The sequence below is a fragment of the Melanerpes formicivorus genome, unplaced genomic scaffold, assembly GCF_026170545.1.
Source record: "Melanerpes formicivorus ecotype bairdi unplaced genomic scaffold, bMelFor1.0.p_v2 SCAF_61, whole genome shotgun sequence".
NCBI lineage: Eukaryota > Metazoa > Chordata > Aves > Piciformes > Picidae > Melanerpes > Melanerpes formicivorus.
In genome coordinates this window covers 759,735-766,543 of record NW_027142413.1, presented here as the reverse complement: position 1 = coordinate 766,543, position 6,809 = coordinate 759,735, and the positions used below count along the sequence as shown (strand labels likewise).

General features: G+C 49.0%; 1 protein-coding gene across 1 annotated transcript in view; it reads left to right on the top strand.

Moving 5' to 3' along the window:
• Positions 1-557: 557 nt before the first annotated feature.
• Positions 558-6,809, top strand: part of BASP1 (brain abundant membrane attached signal protein 1) — a 46,928-nt gene continuing 40,676 nt past the window's right edge. Inside the window, exon 1 of the mRNA XM_068161974.1 lies at positions 558-773. The gene's annotated coding sequence lies outside the window, so the exon portion shown is untranslated. The remainder of the gene's footprint in view (positions 774-6,809) is intronic.

The window sequence follows — 6,809 nt, the reverse complement described above, 5'->3', positions numbered from 1 at the left end:
GCCCCTCTCCTTAAGCGTGCCGAAAGCACAAACGCCTGGGATTATTCCGTCTCTTCTGCCCCTCTCCGGCGAGGCAGCAGGTTCCCGCGCTCCCCAGACAGGCTGCACATGTGGGCAGGGGGCCTGGCAGCTTCTCCACTCCGCCGGGGCCGGACTCGCAGCCACCCCACGGGGCACAGCCGCGTCGCGGGTGCGGAGGGTGGAGGAGCGCCCCGCACATCGGTGTGCGTCCCTGCTCCGCGCCCGCTCTCCTTGGGGCACAGAGCCTAGCTTCTGCCTTCCCGCTCCCCCGTTCCGTCCTCGTCAGGGTCCTTCGGTCCTCCCTGAGATTTTTTTTTTCTTTATTTTTTGGGCTAGGGAGGTAAAGCTGCAAGGGACGTTCGCAGACCTCCGAGCGAGTCGTGTCGCCGGCTGCAAGGGTCGTATTTAAACCTCGGCTCCGTGCGCCCCCTAAGTGTGAGCGCCGCGCGGCGCATCTCCCGCCTAGAAAATAAATAAATAAGTACGTGTGGCTTTTGAACTGCCCACAGACTGTCACAGAGAAGGGGGGAGGGAGGGAAAGAGGGAGGGGGAGAGAGTGAGAAATGCAGAGGCAGCAGCCGCGGTAGCGGCGGCATTGCTCCAGCAGGCACTAGTCACTCCAGTCCCGGCGAGCGAGCAGGGGAGAACCACAGCACTCAGAGGAAGTCGAGCGGGCTCCGGGCTACCTGGGACTCTCTTTGTGACACTCCAGCTCACAAACACACAGGGGTAGAGAGGAGAAACAGAAAAAGGTAAGGAGCGGTGTATCTCACTGATGCCATTTACATAGCAGACCCCTACAACTGTGCAATTTTTATTTTATTTTTTCCCTTCTCCCCTCCGTGGCGTCTCGGATGCGGGGAGGTGTGTGTCTGAATGGGAAGGAGTGGGGAGAGCGGAGCTGGAGCCACCCGCGCGGGCACATTTTGGCAGTGTCGCTGCGAGGAGCTGGATTCCTCGAGAGGGGAGACCGCCTAGCGCGGATTCGAGGCACAAAACGGACCGAGTCTATTCTGTAAAACTGAAATGCCGAATAGGCTTTCTTGGGGGAGGGTAGCGATGGGTGTGGTGGGAGTACTAGCGGGTTATGGACAATTTCTTTTCGGTGCCTTTAGCCTGTCTCCAACAGGAGGCTGCTAATGAAAAAACAAACCAACCAAACAATAAAACTAAACAAAATCCCAACCAAACAAAAAAAACCTCAGACCGCTCCACGCACACAAGGCTCGGAGAAGGAAACGCAGCACTCTAGAAGATGGCAGGGCGGGGGGCGGGGGGTGCAGCGATGGTGCAGGGAGGCGCCGGGCGGGGGCTCGGCGGCGCGGGCGCTGCGCTGCGGGAGGCAGCGGGCGGGGCCGGCGGGAGGAGCGCAGCCTGCGGAGGCGGCCGGGAGCGGGGCGGCGCGTACCCGCTGTGGCGGGCAACGACGCGGTTGCTCGCGGTGGGGTGGGAAGGGAGCAGCGCTGCCCTCGTGGCCACGCGTGGCCCTCCTCATCCCTGCTTGTGGCGGGGCGTTGCAGGAATGGTCCTGGGGCTTGCCTGGGCAGGGGCTGACAACCACCCGTCACGAACGGGCGGGGACCGCTGCTGCCTCCCGTCGTGCGGCTTCGCTCACAGCACCCGGCTCCTCGATGCGCCTTTTAATGCATGTTTACCGAATACCGCACCGTTTCTTCCCCCAGATTATTTCTTCTCCCCCACCCCGTTTTCCATTTCCCCCCTGCCAAAGCAAGCTACATCTCGCCACAACCATCTCCCGCCCCGTCTCTCCCCGCGCACACGCGTGTTTCTCAAAGGCGGCTCCCAAAAGGAACTGGCTCGGCTGGTAGTGGCTGTTCACGGAGACGGGGCGAAAAGACGTACGTGAGACCCACACATCCACCCTCTCGCCACGGCGTATGGTCGCCCGACGGGGCCGCTGGCCGAGGCTGGGTGCGCAGGGGAATGAAGGCAGCCCTGCTGACCCTACCCGCGCCTTTGTCTCTGCCCCGCGCATGCGCGGAGGCGGGGGATGGGGCCCGCGGCGGAACAAAGGCACTGCGCTGCGACCACCGGGCCGCTCCCCTTTCCCCATCTCTAGCTTTGGGGAAGTAAATTCATGCATCTCAGCGGCGGGCTGACATCATTCGCTCTCTGCACTGCGTCTGGCGTAGCTTTAGCATCTGGTACTGTGTGCGACGGCGGAGCTTCCCCGTGTCGGCCCCGCCCGTGTCATGATAAAATCTGGCAGTTTTGAAGGAAAAAGAACGGGGTGCTGCCTCCCCCGTCTCGGCCTGCAGAGGAAGACTTGTAGCGTCCCTCGCAAAACAGCCGTGGCAGAAAAGGGGGAGCAAGGCGGGGCGGGGGGGCGGAGGAGGGGTCCTACAGCAGTGGGACTACGGCATGTCCGTTCGATTATCCTTTGGTCAGAGGGGCCGAAGCGGGCGCAGTGGACGTGCCCACTGAGGGGGTAGCCACGCCGCGTGAACGTGCTCGCTGCCGGGCTCCGTCCAAAGGAGGAGCACTAGCCTCCTGTGTGTTCGGGCGGGCCCTGAAGCATCCGTCTGCTGCCGAGGAGAAATAGTGTTTTCGAGAGAAAGGTTGTCTTGTGTGCGCCTTCGTGCGACATTTTGAAATCTCTTTTGTTCCAATTGTTGCATCTCGATGCTGGCATCTGTGCTCCTTCCTCCGCCCCTTTTCTTTCCCAGCAGATGCTCTTGTCCGAAATTAAGGTAGACTTTTCTTTGTAGTGTGAATGTGCATAAGCCACTTAGAAATGCACAGGTTTGTAACTTAATGGTTGTTAGTTTGTGAACAAAGACAATTTGTGTATTTGTCAAGCTGGAGTTAAAGATTACAAAGGAGTATTGAAGATGGGCTGCTAAAGGGACGACACAATGGAGTTTGCTGCGTCCTCTCTAGGGTGATAAACGTTCACTGGAAAATGCACACCCTACGGGCTCTCACATGGCGATTACTTGGCATTTAAAGCTTTTTCAGTTAAGGCCCTTTCTGGAGAAGCATTGCCTTTAAACCCCTAAAATTTCACTTCTGTCTCCTCTTTGCTTGCCTCGTGCTTGCCAGGCGCCGCCTAGACCAGTAGCCAGGCTTCAAACGCTGAAGTTGTTTGGTTTTTTTTCCACCGTAACTGTTCCCCGTTAAGCATGGGAGCAGGGGCAGCCTGGGGTGGGAGTTCCTTACCAGAGGAAGATGCGGCATCTGCTGCTGCTGCTGTCTCCAGTGGAGATACCTTGACCCACACAATTCTTTTGTTTCTGAGATTTTTGTGTGACCGCTCCAAGCTTTAGGGGACAGGAGGGGAAAAAATAGACATAAGACATAAATGAACATTGAAAGGTAAAACTGGTAACATTACTGGTCCAGTTATTGCATGAAATAATGATCAGGTGCCTTTTTATTTTCTTTTTTTTTTCCCCTCCAAGATTTTTTGCATTTGAATGCCCACTGAAGCAGCCAGCTGATAAAAGACTGATTTATTTCAGAAAGCGGCATACTTTTAGTACAAATCCTTTCCATAAGATTATAGAGTGTGCACACTCTTTCAGAATTTCAGAACTATCACCAGAGCTGTCTCTAGTCCTTAAGTATTTTTGTGTTTTGACCTTTCAACATTAAGTCTGGAATAAATTGTATTTTCCAAGTGAAGCTTCTTGTATTGTTTGTGCTGTGTTCCACTGGTAGTTTTGCCCCATGCAGTGAACCATGAAGTCCTTCAGCAGAGCCTCCTGTGTACAGGGCAGTTTCCATCTGAACAATACTAGATTCTTCCCTTGTGTGAGCACACACCCAGTGGGACATGCTGAGAGACAGAAGCTGGTTGCAGAGCAGAAACAGGCCTTCCCATGAGATCTTGGGAGTCTTCAGTGCGGCTGCATTTCAGACATTCAGCTACCATTGAGCTACTAATTATTTAGCAGCATGCCATTGAAAGCTGATTTTGCACTAATTCTGAAAACAAATATTTCAGATTTTTCTCCCCCTTCCATCTTCAAGAAGAGAGTGCTACACTTGCACCTAAATATTTGTGTGCTAATCCCAGATTGAGTAGAACAGTAGAACAGATTGAGTTGGAAGGGACTTTAAAGATAATATAGTTCCAACCCCCTGTAATGGCCCAGGACTCCTGCCACTAAACAGGGCTGCTCAAAGTCTTATCCAACTTGATCTTAAACTTCTAGGGATGAAGAACCCGCGGCTTCTCTGGGCAACCTGCTCCAGTGTCTCACTAGCCTTGTAATAGAGAATTTACTAATGTCTAATCCATTGCCCCTTGTCCTGTCACCATATGCCCTTATGAAAACTCCCTCTCCAGCTTTCCTGTAGGTGCCCTTCAGGTGCCAGAAGGCTGCTATAAGCCCCTCCCTCCCCCAGAGCCTTCTCCAGGCTGAGCAGACCCAGCTCTCTCAGCCTGTCTGGTAAGAAATTTTCTCCAGCCCTCTGACCATCTTTGTGGCACTCCTCTGGACCAATCTAAGAGATTTAGGACTCTAGGTGTAAGTGTAGTGTAATTGGGTACTCTGTAAATTCAGTAGTTTCAAGTAAGAAAACCAGATGCTATTCAAATACAATGAAGAGTTATCAGCCAGTATTCAAAGCCCTACCTTCTTTTCTGCAAGGGTAGTCAAGACAGGCCATTTTGAAGTACTGTACACATGCAGTAATACAGCTTCATAACTAAAGAAAAGACTTGAGTGGCTTACTTTGCCAACCAGGAATGACAAGAATGAGGTAACAACTATAGAAATTGAAGAAATTCCTGAAAGCATTAAAGACTTGGAAATAGAAACCATATGCAGCATAATGGAGGTTTCATGCATTAGTAAAAAATGCTTTCAAGATTTGAAAAAAATGCAGGGAAAAGAAGGCAAACACCTCATGCAGAATGGGAAGGGCTTTAAAGTCAGCTTTGCAGCATCTTGTATCTTTCATCTGTCTGTCTTAAAAGCACAATACCAGCTAGGCTGCTTACTTCAAGGTGGAGAAATTCAGTTAGTATAAAAATGTAGGTATTGGTTCTTCAATATGAAATTTTGTAAGTTTAAAATGGGAACTGATTGCTAGCACCATGATTCCTCAAACTGCATGTCAGATTCCTGGCTTGCCAGAATCTAAAAATAAAATCCTTTGTCTTTCTTCAGCACACCAATAAATGTAAAGAGATACTGATTTGTAACACATGTGGAATGGTCTGGCTTTGCCTGGGAGCAAGATGTGTAGTAATTCCCTCGTAAGTATGGTTAATGGAATTTAACTCCGAGGAAACAGTTTTATTAATGAAAAACCTTCTGTCTTAAGATATAAATCAGAGGCTGATCTCTTTTGATGTGCTTGGTATTGTGCTCTGCAGAATGGAAATCAAGTAGCCTGTGTAACTGATCTGATGTGGGGTATAGGCTATCAAGTACTTCACCAGTGCTGTGGTGTTGGGAAAGCCACAAGCTTTTTAGTCACATGTTGCATAGTTTAGATTTTAGTTTGGTAAGTAATGTCACATATGATTATGATCTGCTGATCCAGGGATTTTTTTTTTCTCCTTGTAGGAATTTCAGTGTCTTTTCAAAAGATTTGCCTTTATGTATACTGTCCTAGCAGTCATTCAGAGCTGCATGCACTTTGTGCTTAATGTAAACCATAGGATTGATGGTAGGATCTTCATTTTGATTGGACACTTGCTGTCCTTATGAAGGGTACAACACAAAATGTGTAATAAAATTGGGTCTTAACCACATACCTTTTGCTACTTACTTACAAAGGTATGTTGACAGATGCTTGCTAATGCTGGTGGTTATAGTACTGGTGCAATGATATGAGTGCAATATTGAAGTAAAACATTTTAATCCAGGCAAAAGCCTAGTAACTGTTACGGGAAAGCTTCCTGTAGGATTCATTTTAACAGCAGAAATCTATACCATCATGACTTTACATGGCAGATTGAAGTACCTGCTATACAAGTAGTAAAATCAGGGAGCTGCTGGCCATCTCCTATTTCAGTAGTTCTTAAATAGGAGATGGGATGTAGAACTTAACCCCACTAAAGCACAGAGCCTGGGTTTATTGCTTTCCTTATGTGATTGGTTAGTGAAGGAGGGGCTCATATTCAAAATTAAAGCTTGACTTTACTGTTTTAGGATGAAGTAGAAGATGGTGATATATCAGAATGCTGTAGATGTGCATCTGCTAGACAAATTTAGATGATTGCTGAACTATGGAGAAGTACTGAAGCAAAGTGAGACAAAACAAAGAATGAATATATATATATAATATAACTGAAACACTTTCTCTCATGCAACTGCCTTAGAAAAATGCACAAAACAAGTGCGAATCAATATGTACAAACCAATGAAAGCCCACTCAGAAACACAAAATTGACATAGGAGAGTAAGGCCATGAAAAATTCTGGTATATCTGTGTGTCCAAGACAGACTGGAGTATGAGAATTGCTACATCAGCTTCCTGTAGTCATCCTTCCTCAAAGCAGTGAAGCACCTCATTCAGAGAGAAAGAAAATGAAAACAAAAACCAGGCTAGCAGTGGTACCAAACTAGGAGTCTGGAAAAGGGTAGCATGAGACCTAGCACCACTAGAAGTGATGCTCTGATGATTTTGACATTCTGTATTCATGCACAGTTCCCTGTTGCTTATATTCTGATCATCATGACTAACTGCATGATTGACTTCTGTTACTAGTTGTGTTGAGCTGGTGGGAGGAAGCGAATTCAGTCATCTGTGAGGTGGTGAAAAGAGCTTTTCTGGGTTTCTTACCATCACTACAAAAGCTGAGGCAAATG